Below are 22,716 nucleotides of genomic sequence, written 5' to 3' on the forward strand. Positions count from 1 at the left end.
GGGTTCCGTCTATGGCCCCGCCACAGTTTGGGAATCCCATTTCAGCAAAACCATCCACTATTGACTGCACGTTGCCCAGAGTCACTACCCTTGCTATCACCAGGTCTTTGATTGCCCTGGCAAATTGGATCACAGCAGCCCCCACAGTAGATTTGCCCACTCCAAATTGATTCCCGACTGACCGGTAGCTGTCTGGCGTTGCAAGCTTCCACAGGGCTATCGCCACTCGCTTCTCAACTGTGAGGGCTGCTCTCATCTTGGTATCCTGGCGTTTCAGGGCAGGGGAAAGCAAGTCACAAAGTTCCATGAAAGTGCCCTTACGCATGCGAAAGTTTCGCAGCCACTGGGAATCGTCCCATACCTGCAGCACGATGCGGTCCCACCAGTCTGTGCTTGTTTCCCGGGCCCAGAATCGGCGTTCCACGGTATCAACCTGCCCCAGTAACACCATGATTTCCACATTGCTGGGGCCTGTGCCTTGTGAGAGGTCTATGGCCATGTCAATTTCCTCATCACTCTAGTCGCCGTGCTGCAATCGCCTCCTCGCCTGGTCCGGGTTTCGCCTTGGCATGTTCTGGCTCTGCATATACTCCAGGACAATGCGCGTGGTGTTCATAGTGCTCATAATTGCCGCGGTGATCTGAGCGGGCTCCATGATCCCAGTGCTAGCTATGGCGCCTGGTCAGAAAAAAGGCGCGAAAGTAGTATCTGATGGACCAGGAGAAGGAGGGCGGGAGGGAGGGAGGGAGGGAGGGCCGAGTGACGACATGGCGTACAGGTACAGGAACAGGGAGAAACACAAACAACTGTCACACAGAATGGTGCCCCCAAAGATTAAACTGGAAACCCTGGGCTTAGCAGGCCGTTGATTTCACGGAGGAAGGGGAAGCAAATGAACACAGAACAAATCTATTTTTTACATCTTAAGGTGGCAGCCGACGCTGCAGCATGAGTGACAGCCATACCAATACGACGACGATGGGTACCAATCATAAAATACCATCATCTGCCAAAAGGCAAGGGGCTGCTGCTGTGTAGCAATGCAGCCCCACGTCTGCCAGCCCCACGTCCGCCAGCACCCAGCATCGCCCTCGGCCTCTTCTGGGTGCTTAGCAGACAATACTGGGCAATTGGCAGAAAATAGTATATTATGACTGGTAACCGTCATCATCAAAACAGTAGCATGTCTGCCCAGGTGGCCATGATTGACAGCCATACCAGTATGACGACGATGGGTACCAGTCATAATATACCATCGCCTGGAAGGGGCTGGTGCAATGCAGCACTACGGCTGCCAGCCCCACGGCTATCACTCATGCTACACTGTCTACCGCCAAAAGGCAGTTAGCAGCTGCTGCTGTGTAGCAATGCAGTCCCACGTCTGCCGGCACCCAGAGGACATATGGTGACGGTGAGCTCAGCTGAGCTGAGCGGGCTCCATGCTTGCCGTGGTATGTTGTCTGCACAGGTAACCCAGGTAAAAAGGCGCGAATCTATTGTCTGCCGTTGCTGTGACGAGGGGGGAGGGGCCTGACGACATGTACCCAGAACTGCCCGCGACACTGTTTTGCATCATCCGGGCATTGGGATCTCAACCCAGAATTCAAAGAAAAGGCGCGAACCGCTTCTCGGCTCGAGCTGTGGCGCAAACGTAGTATCTGACGGCCTAGGGGAAGGAGGGAGGGGGGCCGAGTGACGACATGGCGTACAGGCACAGGGAATTAAAATAAAGAACGGTGGCTGTGCATCAGGGAGAGACACAAACAACTGTCACAGACTGGTCCCCCCCAAAGATTAAACTGAAAACCCTGGGTTTAGCGGGCCGTTGATTTGACGGAGGGAGGGGGAAGCAAATGAATACAGAGAAAATCTATTTTTTTACATCTTAAGACGACGGTGCAGCGTGACTGATAGCCCTCGGCATCTTTCTGGGTGCTTGGCAGCAAATACGGGGCGGTGTATGACGATGGTCTTCAGGCCTATTGCACAAGCTGCTGCTCAGGGAAGACTCTGCTAACGTGCGATGACCCGACTTGTAATAGGCCGGCTAACAGTCATAATACACCATTTACTGCCAAAAGGCAAGCCCCACGGCTGCCAGCACCCAGATCGCCGATGAAGGCTACCAGTCTACTGCACCGTCTACCGCCAAAAGGCAGTTAGCAGCTGCTGCTGTGTAGCAATGCAGTCCCACGTCTGCCGGCACCAAGAGGACATATGGTGACGGTGAGCTCAGCTGTGCTGAGCGGGCTCCATGTTGTCTTCACAGGTAACCCAGGTAACCCAGATAAAAAGGCGCGAATCTATTGTCTGCCGTTGCTGTGACGGGGGAGGGAGGGGCCTGACGACATGTACCCAGAACCGCCCGCGACACTGTTTTGCATCATCCGGGCATTGGGATCTCAACCCAGAATTCCAAGGGGCGGTGGAGACTGCGGGAACTGTGGGATAGCTACCCATAGTGCAATGCTCCGGAAGTCGACGCTAGCCTCGTACTGTGGACGCGGTCTGCCGACTAGAGCACCTAGAGCATTTTATTGTGTGGACATACACAATCGGCTGTATACAACCGATTTCAATAAAACCGGCTTCTATAAATTCGAACTAATTTCGTAGTGTAGACATACCCTAAAACAAAACACTATACTGCACACACAGTTCTACTCCAGGAAGAGGATGAGGGAGAGAACAAACCATAAGTAAAAAATGTTAAACCCGTCACAACCGTACTGGAAGGTGTATGGATATTAGTGTGATGAGGGAACTATAAGAACCTACATAGAACAGAATATGATAGTTTTGCGTGATGTTGCAAAGTATTGTAGGATTTAAATGGTAGCGGATCAGTCAATTCACCATATAACTGATATTTTGCCCATTCTAGTCTCGTTCTTTCATAATTAAAATCTGGTATTGAAGTTGCAGCAAAAGGTTGAAGTAGTCTTTGTTTTAAAAACAATTTTGTCTAGCTATTGTCTTTGTTTTTAAATGGAGAGAGTTTCCTCTGTTTAAGCTGAGTGTAATTGAATCAGTTTAGTGGATGGTTGATGCAGGACAAGCATGAAAATAAACCCTTGGGTATTTCTGTCACTGAGCTCTAAAAAGCAAACTATGAGCTGTTTACCATAGAAGGGTGAAACCTTCTTTTTTCTGTCTGAGTCTAGAACCATGAACAGAGAATATAAAGTTCAGGAACCAAACCAACTCCTCCTTTCCCCTCTCATCCACCCCCCCCCAAAAAGGGGGGGGGGAGGGAAAGGAATTGAAATCCACGCAGTTAACAACTTGGCAGGTCTTCAAGATTGGACTGAACTTCATTTTCAAGGCAGCCCCAACAAAGTGCCAAAGAAGACCGTGTTAAAGGGCTGGCAGGATGACCAAAAGATCCATGCACTGTCCCGTTGCTAGCGCAATCCTGAATGCTCTTTGTAGACACTGATCAAACTTTGCATCCGAAATCTCCCTTGGAGCATGTTAGGGTTTCTGGATTGCTTCAGCAAGTTTTGAGGCACTGATGCAGCAGGGCTTTTCCCCCTAAAGAGGCAGCACCACGCTTTCATTTTCTACCTTCTCGTTGATAGCCTTCACTTTCTAACATAGTCCAGAGTAATTAAAAATAAACAATTTTAAGATATACCTTTTTCATATCTAGATTGTTCCTCCTCCCTGGTTGGCACATGTTGACCATTTCTTGCTTTGGTCCTACTGTTCCATAAAATCTTGTTGGTGGAGTGGAAAAGGGAACTTTTACATATAGGTATAGTTTCCCTTTTGAGAGATTGTATCCCCACACTGAGTATAATAGACTTGGCCAAAATCTTCAAGTGTCCACTAATTTTGGTCTACGAGAGTTCCTGAACACTTGACACTCCCATTGAAGTAACAGTATCTGGAAGTGCTTAGTCTCTTGGTACCTTATTTGGGACACCCAAAATAAGTGGAAACATTGAAAACACTGGCCATGCACTGTTGTATGAAAAATCAGTCACTTTGGTTTTTATTTGATGAGAAGGCATTTTAACATGCATCAAATAAGACCGTGTATCTTTCTTTCTCCGTCTCTACTCCTGTTCATGTGATCTGAGTTAAAGGCTACTTATTAATGACTTCTACACAAACAAGAATACAATGTCTAACCAGAATGGATCTCCTTAAAATTTCTAATGGGACCTTTGAAAATCTGCCAAGAGAGTTTTTAGATTTTCTGACGAATTCTTTAATGGAAGCTCTGGCTAGTTATTTGGTTAACAGCTGTCAGGTTAGCCTCGGGCCACTTACTTTCCAATTTCCAAGCATTATATATAGAGAAATGTCCACCTCATTGGATCTTGTTACTTAATTAGCTGAGTCAAACTAAATCTAAAAACGTAAGAAGCAGTTTTGATCACTCTGACGGGGCACTCAAGTCCTAGCTGAGGTTGAATGGAGAGTTGCTTGCCCATATGATTTATTAATTGTTTTCTTGGCTGCAACTCCTCAATGTGTTCTCATGGGAAACTATGCAATCAGTCACCATTGTGAGTTATATAGAGCATAGTCTAGCTTCATTTTTATCTCTAGTGCATGCATTGCTTGCTTGCTCACCAAAAATCAGTGTTAAGCAGCACACCTTGTGTAAACACACTTTCCCTTTCCTTTTTAAAAAGCAATCCGTGTAACTTCCTCAGTGCTACAATGTTCAAATCCTAGTGGTTGACTTATTTCAAAGGGATTTGCTGCTGAAATGTTTATTGATGATGTGGTTAATTGATTTTTGGCTCATTTAAAAGTTTTAACAAGAAAAATGTACTGATCATGAACGCAAGTTTTTGATTTAGTTGTAAGCAGTTTTACTTTCATTTGAATACTTGGTTGCAATTTTAGTTTTGAAATGAGGTTCTTTATGTTTCACGTTATTTTAAAATAGTGACGTTTATTTTAATTGACTAAAGAAATATGAAGTCTAAAGACTGAGTCAGACCTCCTGATTTCTAATCCTTGCTCCGCTGCTGACTCACTGTGTGACTTTGGGCAACTCATTGAACTTCTGCCTCAGTTTTTTGCCATCTGTAAAATGGGGATAATAGAAATGTACTTACCTCATAGGATGATGTTTGTAAAACATCTTGAGGTTGGAAGCAAAAATTCCACACAGGTGGAACCTTCTGTATCATCCAAAATTGAAAGTGTTCAATATAGGCCAAGTTGTTCTTTATTTTTGTAACATGAGCAGTAACCTTTTTGGGTGCCTAACTTCCAGGGGCCAGATTTTCAGAAAGTTGTAAGCTCCGTTCCCTGCTCATCCCTTTAAGATGTTATGAGTTGGGCACCAGAAACTGAAGCATCCAAAATCACTGGTCATTTAAAAACCAGCCCCCCTCCCCCACCCCCGGAACATCAAAACAGAAACAAATAACTAACTCTTGGCCAAGGTATATAATGAAGAAAAGACCTGGGTTACTATGGATTTTGTAAATATCCTCCTGTATTTACTTTGGTTGAAATGAGCTGTTTGCCTATCGTATTTCAGAGATCCTGTTTCATTGAACTGCTGTAGTAAATCTATTTGGTTAGGGAATCTACTGAGAGAGAACCAAGCCATTAAAATTTAATATTGATTACAGGTAGCTTTTCCAAGAATAGAACTGGTAACGCTACTACATATTTTATCCATGAAAAATGCATGCAAAAATTAATATTTGTATACAATAGAGCTGCTAAGAAAACGGGGAAAAAATTGACTTTTTCACTTTATCTGATTTGGGGGTGGGGGGCGTGAAGCAGTGCTAATGTACAGTGTTTACAGCTGCAGGATAAGAATATACATTAACACACCTAGATCAGTGGTTCAGATCCAGCCCAGGTTATTGTGACCAAAAGCCTTTAAAATCTGCTGGCTATTAAGCTGCCTACATAAAATGACTTGGAGGTGGCAGTTTTGGTGACTCAGTTGTCTGCCTCAAAAGCCACAGTCACAATTAGCACTAGTTGGCAGTCTCAGCAGAGGCTAAAGACTGAATGGGTTTGGAAACCCAAGTTGCTCTGTTTGCTTAGATGTAGGGTTACCTGCCTGTTTAGTAAGGCACATCCTTTATTTGCATACATAATATGCAGCTGCCTGTGTCCAAGATGGAGCTATTTCAGAACTCTGATCACTGGAAGTACACTTTCAAGCAGTAAGCAAGCAAATGATCATATGGTCTGGTATGCTTTATTTTGTACTATATTTTGAACCGTGTGATATGGTGCCTCTTTAAATAGTATTTTATGTACTTGGAGTACAGATGGTTACCATGCATGTAAATCTAGTTAGTTTTGTAGCATCTAAGCATCTCACAGACATGAATGAGTTTATGCTTGCGGTATTGCTGTGAGATAGAGAAGTGTTACCCATATTTTACAAAAGGGGGGAGGGAATACTGAGGCCCAGTGAAGTGATGTGCTCAAGTATACATAGTCTGTGGCAGAGCTGAGACCAGAGTCCAGATCTCTTGAGTCTATGTCCGGAAGACCACCATCCTTATTTGAAAGAAATCCTACCATCAGGGTTAGAACACGATGGGGGTGCCTGTGTTAGTCTTATTTCTCCTAAAATTCCCATCGGTACACCCCCATTGGTGGGAAGACTAGTATAGGTCAGCCCACCTGCATTTTAGCTACCATATTGTCTAATCTTGTTCTGACATGTGGACACATCGTTAAAATACTGGAACTTGTCTGTTGAGTTCTTTTACCATTGCTGTCGCTGATGGGAGCTCTAATTAGGACATTTTAGGAAAATTCCTAAAGTATAGGAAATGTTCAGGGCTGTCAGTCTAGTTTGTTATTTCCTAAACTCATTCTTAAATTGATGGGGAAGGGGGGAAAAAAAGTTGGCTGACATGATGTAAAGTAAATGTTTGCGCTGCTCTTATATCTCTTTCATTGTCTAGTAAAATAAATAATTATGTGGTGGTGAAAGGCTCAAATGTGGGTTTGGGTAGATATCAGCAGATGGTGTGTGTTGTTTCTCCCCATCCCCATAATTGTCCTCATGAATTATGCATTAGTGATAGGAAATGTGCCTGCATGGTATGAATTACTGACAATACAGTATTTGTATTGCTGGCTGCAGTATTTGACAACCAGTGTTGAATTACTTGGCTTTCCACTGAGCTTGTAGTTGACTTTATTTTTTACTAGCACAAGAAAGATTTGTAACTCACAGGCATGTTGTTCACATTACAGCAGATTTAAAGCATTTTGGAAGAGCGGGATTTGGAACTTCTTGCTATATATGGGGTAATTAGGCCACTGGCAATATGTTGGGTTTCTGCTGTCCTTACTGTTGGTGATGTTGTAGTTTTCTTTTTCAGGTCTAACATGAATATAATGTGGTGATCATGTTTGTTCAAATTTGTACTTAAGAGCACCACGTATTTTACAAATGGTGAAACTGAGAGACAAATTAAGGTGAGTTGTGGTTGTGCACAAGTATGACTGGGTTCTAATCCTACCTCTGGGGGAGAGTGAGCAAGTCACTTAATGTCTGTCTCAGTTTACCCCTTCGGTAAAATTACTACTTATGTTCCTATCAGCAGTGCTAAGCATTTATTAGTGTCAGTTATGAAGCTGAAAAACACTGATATTAATTATGCATTATCACTTAGTTACTGTAGTAGTTTGATTTTAAGATTTGTAAGACAGTGGAAACTTAAAATTATGGCTTGTTTCCTTAGACAGTTTCAATCTACTGCTCTGGAAAACAGCCTTGACATATGGCACTTGTTCTAGTGCCTTCTAGCCCCTTTTTTCTCTACCACTTTGCACAAGTGCTACAGTAACAGTGAAGATATTTATAAAAAGAATAAGGTAGACACAGCCTCAGAAAGAGGGTTCCCTTTGGAGATGTGGAGCAATTTTCATATTAATAGCACATCATCAGATTGGGAGAAAGATTAGAAGGCTAAATTTCAAACAAGCATCAGTTGAAAGACTCATGTCCATATATAGCAAACTTAAAACATAAATGAGTTTGTCACTTCTCTATCTGTTTGGCTCATCTGTTCAGACAGAGAAGTTTCTTCTGGATTGTCTCCTCCTCCTATCCCCCGTTGTGTAAAATTCTGTCTCTGTACCGTCTGTCTTGCTCATTCTTTGTTTTTACAGGCTTGGTTGAATGGGCTGTTTTTGATTTTTGTCTGCTCCCACTTCGGAGTGGTTTTCCAAAGTCACAGGCAGGCATGCTGTATAGTGTGGAGTGCATTTGTTAACCACAGTCCTTTAAAAAACAACAAAAAAACATGAATATATATAAAATTATTTGGGTGTTAAATCAAGGCAACAGGCATTAGGAGTTGGGATTATGTGGCTTCTCCTTTCAGTGCTTCTTTATCAAAGCGGCTCCAGTTTCCCGATGGTGCACACTTCCAGATGGGAGAGTGAATAGTTCTATCTTGGCTACAGTCTAGACACTGCAAAGAGGCTTTCAAAATAGATACCTAAGAACATACGTGGCAGCTGCTCTTTGTTAGCATAAGGAATCTTCATCCTGGTTAAAAATAAAACAAGGAACCATTGCAAAATGACACACAGCAGTCTCCAATAGTCTTATAAATTAGAGTTGGAAAATACCTATTGGTTTATCTCTCCCCTTCCTTCCCAGGGCTAATGCATTATTCCCTAGAGTATATAGTCCAGTCCAACTGTAAATGAGTACCACAGAGGACTTTAATATTTGCCATATTGTCTTTTAATCATTCCTTTTTTTTTAGACTGAGGCATAGCTTTGGTTTTGTAAAATAAAGACTATTTAATTCGTATGCACATTCTCCAGCGATGTGAGTAGTTCTCAAATATTGCACTAGATTTAAGTATACACACGTACTTGAAGACTGTGTGCAATTAACTGAATCCGATGCACTGCCAAGAAAGCATGAGAGGAGAATTTTTTACCCCTCACCAGTGTAGTTTCAAGCTGGATTCAATTGTTAAGTAATTTTTAATCAACACTCTAATGTATAATTGAATAATTTTAGTGAGGTCCTTGGTCTTTTTGCTCCTTTCATTTACACTGATTTCACACTGGTGACCTCAGTGGATTTACTCCTGCTTTACACTGCGATGAGAAGAGAAACAGACCACCGATTTCTGAAAATCGGGTTTTAAAAAGTTCTGTAACTGAAGCTTCTTGAACTTTAAAACTGGATTTGTAAAGTCCACAAGGGGACAAACAAATGTTAAAAGGAAAAGAAATCCATTTAGAATGGTCGCTTGACAAACTGGGGCCTGATCCTTTTGTCTCACTTGTATGGAAAAAATCCCGTGGATCGTTTCTGAAGTCTTTGAAGCTCCATTGCTATAAAATGGGGACAAGTGGCGCTAAATTGGTTCCAAGGAGCCTATCGCTGTCTAGCAGAAACTTCTTTTGCTCTGTCTAAACAGCTTCTGAGTCATGAAAAAAACAGCCGGACCCAAGGGAGGCTATTTCTGTATTCTGCAAAATGGTGAGTGAAATTCTGGACCCATTGAAGTCAATTGCAAAACTAATCCTGACCACCATTGAAGTCACCGTCTCTTAGAATGACATATCCATGCTGGTGACATTCCTAAATTATCTACTTTTCCAGTTGCTCACTGAAAACTTGGTTGTTTTTTGAAAGAAGGGCAAATTGAAAAGAAAAAGTAGCGATTAACTGCTACTTTTAAGACCTGCCGAGTGTAAAGGCATAGAGCGTCAAAAGGCTCATTTGTATAAACAGATCCTGTGCTCCATTCCACCAGACCAATTCCATTAGCTTCAAAGGAATCAAACTGATGTAAAGCTGGTGTAGCAGACTAGAGAGTCAGGCCCAAAGTTTTAAAAGAATCACTTGATTTCCATTTCCACTCATCCACAATACCTTGCTTTTATGTTGCTCTCTTTTCAGAGCCTTGTTCTGATATGTTATGTTTATTTAGATATGATATGATCTTGATTTTTATCTTGCAATGCAAAATTGTTTGCACTAAGTAAAAGTGTTTGATCACAGAACATAGCTATTAGCATAGACTTCTTGTTGGCAAGGTGTCTCTGAAAACCACAATGTGTCTTGTGCTTCACCTGGCTCTGCTGTCACTGTGAATGTATTAGCAGCTTGCTTTGTCTGGCCCTGAAAGCAAATGTCACTGCAGGAACCTAAACTTGCACTCTTTGGTTGTGTAGTGTGTTCAGAATGCCCATCCTGTTTATTCCATTTTACCGCCTTCTCTTTTAAGGTTTAATCAACAATTGCTTTATTTATTCCAGTAGTGGGACACTAGCCTTGCTAAAATATTTCCTAACATTATTTGACCCCTGTCAGCTGAGAAAACATTTTCCAGGGCCAGCCTCAAAAAAGTGTCTCTCTAATTCAGACTGAGAAAATTTGTATCCATATCTCCTAGCTCCCAGGTGAGTCTCTTATTCACAAGACTATACTGTTGTATTTCTCTCTCTCTCTCTCTCTCTCTCTGGCACAAGGAATATTCAAATATTTATACAAAATGGAACAGCCTCAACAAGAGAGTGAGAGCTACCCACCCCAGAATAGCCAGTAGCCTGGTTAGGGTGCTCACCTGGCATGGTGGAGATCTGAATTCAAGTCCTTGCTCCAGAGTTGAGATTCAAACTTGGGTCTCCCACAGGGCACAAGTGCCCTAACCACTGGGCACCAAGAGATAAGGCAGCATGTGCGCGCACACACACTCACTCTCTCTCTCTTCCTTTTGTGAAACAGACTGGACTCTTCTGACAAATTCTGAACATGTTCAGAACCAAGTACTTGTTCTGATTTTCCAGTTTGCTGGCAGAGCAGAAAAAAACAATTATTTGGCCAGTTCTACTGTTTAGTTTTATTATTTATGCATTACCATAGGCATTCATGGTACTTTGAGGCAGGTAAGACAGATACTTGTCCTAGGCTTACAGTAGACAGCAAACGACTGATTCACCTGAGGGATGTGAGGAGAGCAAAGGTAATCAAAAGGAGGGAGTTGCAGCATGAGGGGATATAGTGTATAGCTGAGAGCATGAGAGAGAAGCTGGAGGATTTTAAAATTTCTTGTTCCTTTTTCTCTAAGTTCTTAGGGGAGGAGGGATAGCTCAGTGGTTTGAGCATTGGCCTGCTAAACCCAGGGTTGTGAGTTCAATCCATGAGGGGGCCACAGAGGGATCTGGGGCAAAATCAGTACTTGGTCCTGCTAGTGAAGGCAGGGGGCTGGACTCGACCTTTCAGGGTCCCTTCCAGTTCTAGGAGATAGGTATATCTCCATATATTAAGTTACTAGATCAGGGGTGTCCAAACTGTGGCACGTGAGCTGCATGTAGCTCTTTTACAGTTAAAGTGCAGCTCGCGAAGCCCCCCAACCCCCTGATTCGTCGCCTGCCAGACTGGGGGAGGAGCTCAGGGTTTCTGCCCTGTGGTGGGGAGGTGAGGCTAGGGGCTGAGGGAGGGCTCAGTGCATCTGCTGGGGCTTCAGCCCCAGCAGCTGCTCCCCAGCTTTCGAACTTCTGAAGACTGTCATACATGGCTCAGAGGGTCAATAAGTTTGGCTAGATGCACAAGGATTTTGTATCAGATCAGTCAAGCAAAGTTTTCAGTGGCAATTCGAATGAGAGAGTGGCTGAATGAGGCACATAAAGAGGGGAGATGGTTCCATGTGTAATGGCAGCATGAGTGCAAGTGCTGGGCAGATACAAAGGAAACAGTTCAGTGGGAGGTTACAGTGCATGTGAGGGAGGCAGGAGATATGGCTGTGGAGTATTGGCAGGAATGGATTTCTGCTTGTCTAATCACAGGATGTGTAACCAGTGGGGTGAAAGCTGCCCTCAATCTTCATCAGTTAATATCTTGGATTTGTGATCAGGGTTGTGACTTTGCAAATGGAAAGGAAGCAACTATCTTGAAACACTTAACTTAATTGGTCAGTAGATCTAGGCATGGGATAGTGTCATACCACAGACACACTTCAACCCTGCCCACCCCCACCTCTGCAGATTCATGTTGTATTTGCCTACTTCAGTGCTTAGTAATAATATTAAAAAAAAAAAGGCAGAGAACAATTTGTGCGTGAAGCCATTCCCCCTCCAGCTGTGATGTAGTCAGTTGTGATCTAGTGAGTTTATAAATTAAGAAACGCTGCCCTTTAGGAATCCTCTATGGGAGAATGCCGGGTGCTTGTGGAAAAGCTGTCAATAATTTAGTAGGTCCTACTTTCCCATCCAGGTTGGTACTTACCCTGTACTCCAGCATGGGGCATCTCCCTTTCATGTGAAGTACAGTTAGAACTGTAATCCTGGCCATTAAATACTCATAGCATTTCTCACAGGAACTGGGTTATTTGTTAGTCCCATTGTCCTGGACAAATTTTAGCCATTGTATTCTATCTACTGTACCTAAATTTTCCCCGTAATTTCAGTTGGATGGTCCATAGCAGGAAAGTCAACACAAATGGTTAACAATGGTTAACAATTTGTAAGTATTAACTTCTTGAATCAGGAATGTCCTGGTAGGCTATTCACAGCAAAGCAATGACTGCATAAATCTCCCTCCACTGTATGTTTTAGACTCTATTGCATTTAAATGCAGGGAAATTAATTGCATAAGAAGCTAAGATGACAGGAAAAACCTATAATAGTTTATCACATTCTGTGGATTTTATGAGTGTTATAAATTTAGTTATACGAATTGTATTTATTCTGTAGGCTTCACACATTTATCATTCTTTTTTTTTTAAATAGGGCTGATGAATAGAAACCCTGTTGTTTGAAAAGGAAGCAAAGGCAGGCAAAGGAGATGCCTTCAACATAACGGACACCAGCAGAGTTCAGATCTCATGAAAATTCTCCAGTTACATGGCCACTAATAGCTAAATTATTAATGCAGCATTGATCGAGGAAGAAGCTTTGGACAATTGGCTATCTTTTTACATTGGCATATTAATAGCTGGAATTATAGGAGTGTCATTCCGTATGGGGCCTTTCGTAACACAAACAGGCTCTCTTTTCAGATTCAAAGGAGAGAACATGGACTGAGTTTCTAGTGGTGTTTTAGCAAAGCTCAGTTTCCTAATTCTTGAATGCAAGAAATTTACATTTGGGAGTGGAGTGGGATAAACAAGGAGTGAGGGACAGAGACAGTATTCTCTTAGGTATCCGACGGTGAATCCAATGTTGAATTAATTAGTCTAGGATGAGCTTATGAGGTCTTCCTTTGATGATGATGATAAAAAATAGAACAACCTGCCACATCAGATAATGTAAAATAATGGGTTAACGAACAGAATCACCTTTCTTTCTCATGTTCATGAATCCGGTCTTAGACAGTGTTACATATTGTTTCCTGTTGGCGTCACAATAGTAGAGCCATCCTGTGGAGTTGCTGCGAGAGGGTGTGCCAAAGCATTAGCCTTTACAAAAAGGAAACTGCTCGCTTTGAAACTTGCCCTAAAGGGCAGAAAAATATATTTTAATTAAGAACTTGTATCCGGATTCACAGTGAAATGTTGCCTGCTTCCCCAAATTCATTGACTTGTGTTATCTAGGTGCAGGGAGACTTTGTCTTACTCCTTTGTGGACAGATACTTTGCATTTATAAGACTGCCTTCAATCCTGAAATGCTTTTCTAGCTATTGTTCATGGTGGGAAGGGAGGGGCGAATTAGAGAAAGTTGTTTCTAACTGACTTCTGTTAACCACTGGAACAATTTACCAAGGGCTGCGGTGGATTCTTTATCACGGGCAATTTTTTACATCAAGATTGGATGTTTTCCTAAAAGCTATGCTCTAGGAATAATTTGGCGAAAGTTCTGTGGCCTGTGTTATACAGGAGGTCAGGTTAGATCAGTGGTCACTGACTGGTCGATCCTAGAGGATCTCCCAGTTGATCACGATCTCTGGCGATGCAGCAGTGTTGTTGCTAAGGCAGGCTCCCTGCCTGCCCCAACCCCACGCTGCTCTCGGAAGTGGCCAGCGCGGCCCTGGGGGCGGGGGGTCTCCCTCTGCGTGCTGCCCCTCTCTGCAAGCACCGTCCCCGCAGCTCCCATTGGCCGGGAACAGAGAGCTCTGGCCAATGGGAGCTCCGGGGGCATTGCTTACAGAGAGGGGCAGCGCGCGGAGCCATGTGCCCCCCTCCCTCCCCTGTTAGGGGCTGGAGGGGTGCGTTGGTTCCTTCCGGGAGCGGCATACTGCCAAAGTAGGCAAGGAGCCTGCCTTAGCAGCAGCCATGCTACACCACCAAGTGGGAGCTGCTGGAGGTAAGGGCTTCCCGGCGGGAGGCCACACCCCAGCCCTGTACCCCCTCTTGCACCCCAACACTCTGCCCCAGCCCGGAGCCCCCTCCTGCACCCAAATGCCTTCCCAGAGCTTGCATCCCTCACCCCCTCCTGCCCCAGGCTAAGCCTAGAGCCCTCTCCCACACTGCGAACCCCTCTGCCTCAGCCCAGAGCCTGCACCCCAGTCCAGTGAAAGTAAGTGAGGGTGGGGGAGAGAGAGGAATTGGGGGGGGGGATGGAGTGAGCGGGGCAGGGCTTTGAGGAAGGGGCGGGGAAGATCCTGGGTTGCCCTTAAATTCGAAAAGTGATGTTGGGCATAAAAAGGTTGGAGACCACTGGGCTAGATGATCACAATGGTCCTGTCTGGCCTTAGAATCTTTCCTCCTCACGTTCAGCACTCAGCTATATATGCCTTACCTTTAGCCATTCACTTTTTAATTGGTTTGTCTCCCTTTTGAATTGCACGATCTTTGTAAATTTCTAAAGTGACTTATTAAAATGTCAACTAAAATAACCTTTTAAATTTATAGTGGGGGACCTTTTCATCCTAAAGCACTTTTACAAATTACATACAGGGGATCACTTCACCCGCCTGTGAAATCTGCAGCTGTCTAAGAAAAAAGCCTATATATTTCTCATTTTTGCCAGTGCACAGATCAGAAGCGGTGAAACTGCCCCGGAGGTTATTCCTTGCATGTGGCACTTCAACAGGAGGGCCAGTATGTTACTTGTCTTTCTCCCTCTTTTAGAAAGCAAGATTAATTTTGGTTTCAGAGACTTCCAAGAGAAGGATCTCGCCCAGGAAGAATGATTATATTTCTTGTGCCTGTGAGAGGGGTGTTATTAGCTTGCTCTCTGTCCTTTTCATTCATGAGATGGCGTTTGTGAAAGGAGACTGTTACTCAGTTTTCTTTCTGCATTACATTTGGGGCAGGCTTGCAAGACTCAGTTTATCTCTAATATATGCAGTATGTTAAAGGGAAAATATTCTTGGCAGTAGCAACAACTATTGTGGGGCTGCAGATAGTGCACAGGGTTAGCCGTGGGAAACACAAAGTTCTTTCTTGCTGGGCCAAAGTGCTCAGCTTGGCGGCGGCTAAGGCTTGGATTTTCAAAGGGGCTTAAAAGAGTTAGCCAGCCAAATTTACAACTTGTTTAGGCCCCTTCGAAAATCCCAGCCCAAATGGTTATTTTCTGACAGCTCTGGATTCACACCATTTGCTTTTTATGTCCCACAAGCAATCATCAGGTTCACCGCTAGTAGGCAGTCTCGGTAGAGAGGCCAAGGATGGAATGGCCTTCAGAAACTGAACTCCTCCCCCCCCCCCCCCCCATGACAGGGATGCTGCCCACTTGTACAGTTGGTGGTGTTGGGGAGGCTTTCACTGCTGCTGCCCATACTGTACCTGGTGTGTTGGTGGTGCATTTTGGTGGCAATGGCTTTCAGTCCAACACTACATTTATTTTTAAGAAATCTGGCATATGGCATAACACCTACTATGCACTGTAAATTTTCACTGTTGTCTGTATACCCTCTAGCATGAGGAAATGTGTATGTGTTTGGAGTAGTGGAGAACCATAGTTGGAGCCAGTCCTTTCACAGATTCTGCTGCATGTAAAGGTTGTTTAGACAAACTTGCTATTTATTTTGGAAGTGTTTTACTCTCTGTCACCTTTTGGGGGATTCCCAGTTTTAGCTGAACTGGCACTGGTGCTAACAATTCTTTGTCAGGTTGAGATCGGGAAAGCAATTATTAAAAATCAGCTTTTTGTCTTCATCTAGTCCTACTTTTTACAGAGCACAGAATAAATAAACTTCTATAGAAGTATGATTTTTTTTCTTTCCTGATTAAATTAATGCATTCCCTGTCAGTAAAAGAACATGTGGTGGGTGAGATCCACCCTGCTAAATTTATACCCTGTAATTTTTAGACATTCAGTGTCCCTGAACTGGCAGAGTGGTTGGAAACAATGCTACCTGCTTTGCAGTTATATCTGCTGGGTTGGTATTTATGGGAGAGAATAATTGGGGCAATGATATCACAAATTAGAATTAACTCTTTGTGGCTGGATCCTAAAACTGTTGTTTCATCGGTATGTTCATCAAGTTTCCTAGATTGTAAACTTACTTAGACGTCCCAGTCATTCTGATTCTAGGTGCTGCTGCAATACAAATAAGTATTTAGTTCATCGGCACCCTGAAATTAGTGGAAATTACAAACTTGTGCAACATGGGGGCCTAGATCTTGATTGGGGCCTTTGGGTGCTACTGTAAATACAAATGTTAAATACAAATAATGATATCACTCTGAGATATATCCCAGTGGAATTGAAATAAAATCCATATCTAGTAGAATTTCTATTTTATTAGATATATTTTAACAGAATGTTGACTCTGAGGGGAGTCTGGAACTCTTGATCACATGGTGGTCCTTCATTCCTAGATTTCTAGAATCCTTTCATGGCTCCAGCTGAGGTCTACATTGCTGTGTAGCTATACCCAATCTTTCCGTTGCTCCCATGGGGAGATGATTCCAGCATCTATTTGAGAACATTTGCACTTCTTTGCATTCTAAACCATCCGCTGCAGCACTTTGCTCCATTATTCCTCCTTCTGTTATATTGCAAAACACAGCTTTTGTTGAAAATGCCACAGTCCGAGATGCATATTTTTATATCGCAATGTAATGTATTACTTTCCTGCCAGCTTTGAAGCTATTTTAATATACAACATACCTGACTTGCTGTAGTCATATTTGTTGGGAAGAATTGGTCACCTATGCTATGCAAAAAGAGTAGGCTCCTCGTCCCTCCCCCCACCAAAGAAAAACCTTTTGATGACAACCCCATATTCATTTCCATATGTACAGACTGAAACTACATTCCATTGTAATGGAGCTATATAATTTTATTTCAAATAGGGCTTCTGTTAGAATGAATAAGTGGAGTAGATAAGGTGAAATTAAACTCCCGAGAAAAGAATGAGCCTTTGATTTCAATATAATCCCAGCTGTGTATGTTTATAACAGTGTGTTTCCCATTGACAAAATGCAAATGCCATTCATTTTTCTGTTACTGATTTGCATACAGAAATCAGGTGAAATCTAATCCAGGCAACAAATGCTGAGTCACTTTATCTTCTGTATGTATTTTTTAACATTACTGTATAAAGCACATCAAAGAACTCCAGTTGAGGGGAAAAAATCATGTTTTAGGAAAGGTGGTTATAAACTTATTTTTTCACTTGAAGTGATTATTTTCTAGCTGTCTGTCAGTGATTACAGGGATTTCCCAACTTTTGAATAAATAACTACTTATCTACTTTTTGCTTATTTAACTTGCTCTAGGGATGCCATGGGGCATAGGTGCCGACTCCATGGGTGCTCCGGGGCTGGAGCACCCATGGGGAAAAATTGGTGGGTGCTTTGCACCCACCGGGAGCTCCCCGCCATGCCTCCCCCGCCCTAGCTCACCTCCGCTCTGCCTCCTCTCCTTAGCACACCATGTCTCTGCTTCTCCCCCTAGCTCCCAGCACTTGCTGCCGCGAAACAGCTGTTTCGCGGCGGCAAGCGCTGGGAGGGAGGGGGGAAGAGGGGGATCATGGCGTGCTCTGGGAAGAGGCAGGTCCGGAGCAGGGATTTGGAGGAGGAGTCCAATAGGGGCAGGGAGGGGATGGACTTGGGGCAGGGACTTTGGAGAAGGGGTTGGAATGGGGGTGAGCACCCGTGCTGAGAAAAGTTGGCGCCTATGCCTTGGGGTGGGGTGGAGCTACCTAACCAGAACTTCAAGAACTTGGAATGTGAGTGGAGTGCTTTCTCTTAATGGACGTCCAGAAACCTCTGGTCTGAAGAGACTTTACTGTTGCTTTCAGTAGTCCTGCAGCTCTAAAAGGCTTCTGTCCTGTGATGTCACAGTTGGACTGGACATATTTGTGAGCAAAGGTCTCCAAAGTTCCTTTGTGAGCATCAAGTGTAGTCTGTGGCATTCTAAAATGTAACTTTTGGCCTCTCTAGATGGTTCACCACAATTTGGATATAGGCAGGTTTTGGGTAGAATGGGCCAGAGCTCAAGCCTGCTATTGATCTTGAATATGGCTTTTGAACACCTTGATTTTTGTTCATTTAAAAAAAAATCTGTGAAACCTATCATAATTTCCTTGTAATTACAAAGGAAGATGAACAAAACTGCACGCTTTCATTGCTGATGAATTTGGCCGATAAGCAAATTGTGGCCCATCTGCCACAGAGTTCATAAGCACAAGTTGCTTATCCAGAACAAACAAATGTGGGAGATTTATGCCTTGATTTTTGCTTACATACTCAGGTAAACTTGATGGGGCACTTGGTGAGATGTTAGTGCAGTCCTCAGCACGGCAACGTTTGCACTTCTGATTTAAAGGGCCAGGTCGTATTGATCAAGAACACTCATGGGTGTGGTGTGTGATGTGTGCAAATATATACTTTCCTTTTTTCACTGTATTATTAATTTATATTATGATCGGATCCAGTGGCCCTACTCAGAATCTCGGTCCTAAATTCCACTCATCTTGTTTTGAAACCTCCTTTTGCTCTCTCATCCTGATTTTTTTATTATTATTATTTTTATTCTGAAGTATGGCACTTCTGGAATAATAAAAATGGAGGCCATCAGCCAATGCCAGTTCTCCCCGTCACAGACACTGAAGTTTCTGGCTACTCTCCTCTTCTTAACCCTTTCACTTGCCCTGGTGACCGTATCCATCCTAACTCCTGATCTCCCTCACTCCAGCTCTCATCCCCTACCTTACTCTTGTCCTTAATCTTTCACTCTCCTCAGGCTTTTTCTCTTCACAATACAAACATGCTTTAGTAAGTATCTCCCATACTAAAAACATTCCACCCTTTGCCCCGCTTGCCTCAACTACTGCCCTTCTCCCTTTCATTTCTAAGCTCCTTGAACATGCTGTCAGGAGTTCCTCTCCTCCAATCTCATAAGAACGGCCATACCGGGTCAGACCAAAGGTCCATCTAGCCCAGTATCCTTCTGACAGTGGCCAATGCCTCGTGCCCCAGAGGGAATGAACAGAACAGGTAATCACCAAGTGATCCATTTCCTGCCACCCATTCCAAGCCTCTGGCAAACAGAGGCTAGGGACACCATCCCTCCCCATCTTGGCATTAGCCACGTATCCTCCATGAACTTACCTAGTACAGTAACTCCTCAGTTCATGTTCTAGTTATGTTCCTGAAAAATGAGACTTTATGCGAAACGATGTTAAGCGAATCCAATCCATTGCCCACTTGCTACATTTTCAAGCAAGCACTTTTCTCCTGTGCTGCCCTCATACTTGGGAGGAGCTTCCGTAACCATCTGAAAAACTACCTCATTAGCCTCCTTCAAAACCCTCCTTCAAGCTTTCCTTTGCTGTGATACCTACAAAAAAAACCCCAAACCAAGCAAGCAAACAATGGGACAACGATTAGGCTTCTGGTGTGCTGAGACCACTGCCTATTATGCTTACTGTATCCATCTGTTGTCTCTTGTCTTATACTTAGACCAGGAGATCTTTGTGCAGGGACTGTCTTTTTGTTCTGTTTGTACAGCACCTAGCACAAGGCAGTACTGGTCCATGACTAGGGCTCCAAAGCAGTATTGCAATACAAATAAATCAGAGGAGACATTCTTGTACCAAGCGTTCATCTGTTTCTGTTGGTAACTATTTTGCAGTGTTGCTACAGTCAGTCAGACAGCTGTTACATTCCACCCTCTAGGTGACTGCACTTCAAGTGATCTGTATAATACTGTGGGAAGAAAAGCTCTATAGAAATGCTAACTACTAAAACTGTAGCATGAGTGTGCCCACTAAGTAAAAAGGGAGAAGGGGAACATTCCTCTGGCTGTACTGTTGTCTCATGTCAACACTGCCGCCATGTCGCTTGCATTCTCACTGCTCCTTCTCTGCCTCCCCGAACTTTTTCATGTGACTGCACATCCAGTTATTAGTGCTGTTTACATACAGGAGTTCTGTACAGCAGGAAACCTGTGCCAGACAATCAGCTTACTCCACAGGCCTTGTGGTATAATGTTCCTTATAATAAACACAGAATGTTGACTAGTCACAGTAGTAAAATGCTTCACGGAATTGATGGAGATTGCAGGAGATTTTTAAATTAAAAAAAAAAATCAGCCAAGAAGTTTGATCACTTAAATTATAATTTAAATGTGTTTAGCTTGTATGGTCTTGTAGTTGATACCTGCCATGCTTCTGGAATTCCTTTTCAGCACAGTCCCTTTTCAAGTATTTGTTACATCACACAGCGAGCGAAATCTATTGATGTTTTGGTGGCAGTTGTGGGAATAAAGTGTAAGCAAAGCACTTTGCCTTGACTGGCACAGCAATAACTGTGGGGTTTTTCTCATGTGACATAATGAAAATGGACAAATCTTACTGGCTGGTGAGTATACTTGTCCTACGGTTTGTGTGACTAATTGCTATCAATGAAACCTTGGTACTACTTAGGGCATGTCTACACTTAAAATGCTGGATCGGTGCAGCTGCATCACTGTAGCGCTTTAATGAAGACATTCTATGCCAACGGGAGAGAGCTCTGCTGTCGGCATTGTTTATCCATCTCCCTGAAAGGCGGTAGCTATGTTGGTGGGAGAAACTCTTCTGCCAACAGAGCACAGTCTACACAGAGGGTTAGCTCTGTATAACTACATTGCTTGTGGGTTTTTCACACCCCTGAACGCTGTAGTTATATAGGTCTGTAGTATAGATTAGACTATAGAAATGAATACAGACTTTAAAGCAAGAAAATCTGGTCAGCAGCAGCAGTTCAAAGGACCTGCTCCTGCAAGGTGTCCAGGACCTTGCAGGATCAAGCTCCAAAAGAGCAACACACACAATCTTTTTTATAATTTTTTGAAGTAATGGCTCAATCTTTTGCAGTTAAGGAAACCTAAAGCTTACTGTAAAAATGTAATTTGTTTTATACATTTTTAAAAGGGACACTACAATGAAAACAATTTAACACTCAATCTCTTTCTATGTTACCAAAAGCACGTAGATGATTCAAACAGAATTGCCATTTACCAGTCTTGCAGTTAGCTTGCTTTTCACTCATCTTCAACATTAAACCTACCATGTCATCTTTGCTTCCTGGTTGTCAGGAATTTACTCACTGCTGTTGTGGCTTTGGCGTCCCAGGACTGCAAGGGTTTGGCAGGAAGCTGTTTAATAACTAACTGACATTTATGATTTTGTGCATACACTAATTAAGTTCATAGTATCCCTAAAGTACATTTAGCATCCAAAGTAGATACACTCCAGGTATGCAATTCCTTGTGCAATTCTTGATGTATTTTTCTTTCCCTTATCCTTTACTGGATGAAGTATTAAAAAAAAAAAAAAAAAAAAAAAAAAAAAGCTTTAAGGCCAGTGTTCATGCAGGGTTTCTCCCTTCCAATTCTGCAGCCTGTTTACATGTTTGTTCAAGCTTGAAATTTATATTGAGTGATGCTGGTCAGAAGTATTCTGTTGACAAGGGAAATCTTACAGGGCTATGTTTTGCTGAAAGAAAAAGTTTGCATTTCAGATATGGTGTTTGGGTATACATACACATCTAAAAAAGATTCTTAAATATTCATGTTTTACAAAAGATACTCAACAAACAAGACTATAGATACCTATTTAGACTGCAAGTTTAAAATGTTCCTGTATGCAAGACCTAATACTATGTTTTCAGATTCTATGCTGCATACTGTTGAGTCAGCAGTTTGTGAAATAGATATATTTGACTGTTTTTCAAACAAGATCTGTGAGTTCTGTGAAGCAAGAGGAAGACCAAGGACAGGATAGGTCTATTAATGAGGATGGAAAGACAATAACAGAGAATGCAGCAATGGCCAAAGTGTTAAATGTGTGTTATAGTTAACATCCTTTGGTAGGATCTAAGGCTAAAATAGGGAAAGAAAAAGTTAAAAATTACTTACACAAGTTAAATGTATTTCATCAGGCCCTGCTAACTTAAAAGACATCTTAGAATACTCAATGAACTGGCTGAACAAATTTCTGAGCCATTAGTGGTTATCTGTGAGAACTCATGGAGGATGGGAATGATCACAGAGGACTGAAAAAGGGCAAATATAGTACGAGCCTATAAAAAGGGGAATAAGGACAACCAAGGGAATTATAGACTACTCAGCTTAACTTTGGTACCTGGAAAGATAATGGAGCAAATAATCAATTTATAAGCACCTAGACATGGGCGGCAGATGAACCTCCACTTTGGGGAGGCTAGCCCGCCCGGCCCCCCATTCCACCCAAGGCCCCCCCCCGTGCACACTGGAGCCCCGAACCCCTGGTGCCCCATAAAAGGAAAAGCCCTGAAGGGCCCCCCAGACCTGAAGAGCCCCAGCCTGCCTGCCCCAGCCACATCGGGCTGAGCTGCTGCTGTTGGCCCCCCCCCCCCCCCCAATACACTGC

At 43.1% G+C, this 22,716-nt stretch overlaps 1 protein-coding gene across 6 annotated transcripts in view; it reads left to right on the forward strand.

Annotated features, from left to right (window-relative positions):
- Positions 1–22,716, forward strand: part of LDLRAD3 (low density lipoprotein receptor class A domain containing 3) — a 182,911-nt gene that overhangs the window by 17,595 nt on the left and 142,600 nt on the right. The gene's annotated exons all lie outside the window — the stretch shown is intronic.

The sequence above is a fragment of the Chrysemys picta genome, chromosome 4 (genome assembly GCF_011386835.1).
Source record: "Chrysemys picta bellii isolate R12L10 chromosome 4, ASM1138683v2, whole genome shotgun sequence".
Classification (NCBI taxonomy): domain Eukaryota; kingdom Metazoa; phylum Chordata; order Testudines; family Emydidae; genus Chrysemys; species Chrysemys picta.